The sequence below is a fragment of the Corylus avellana genome, chromosome ca5 (assembly GCF_901000735.1).
Source record: "Corylus avellana chromosome ca5, CavTom2PMs-1.0".
NCBI lineage: Eukaryota > Viridiplantae > Streptophyta > Magnoliopsida > Fagales > Betulaceae > Corylus > Corylus avellana.
In genome coordinates this window covers 28,140,959-28,141,446 of record NC_081545.1, presented here as the reverse complement: position 1 = coordinate 28,141,446, position 488 = coordinate 28,140,959, and positions in this window count along the sequence as shown.

Sequence of the window (488 nt, the reverse complement as noted above, 5' to 3'; positions counted from 1 at the left end):
GACTCAGATCTACTGTCTTTGATTGAGTAAATAATTATGTTGTTTTTGGCAAACTCTTTTGCCTTTGCTACTGTAGCTAATTAACGTGGATTGATGTGTTATAAAGTTTTTGATTTTTTGTGTTGAAAAGTGAAGTTTATTTTTATTTGAATAATAATAAAAAGTAAATTATGTGAAGCGTACGTATTATGCGAAATCTTAAGGAACCAAATTAGTTTTAAAACTAATTTTGTTACCAAGTAACCACATCGACATTTGTTTTAGGATTAATAACTCTTTTAGTACCATATAATAATTCAATTAAAGTTTCAAGGAAGAAAATTCAAAAATGGAAAGGTGGTGGCATAATGGAAATGAGAAGTTTATTAGACTTATTCACTGATGCATATCGTATAAATTGATTGATGGAACAAAATCTTTTTTCCTGCCATCATATGATATAATGCATGCTAACATTGTTCCTATGTGATAATTGGAGATTATTTAGG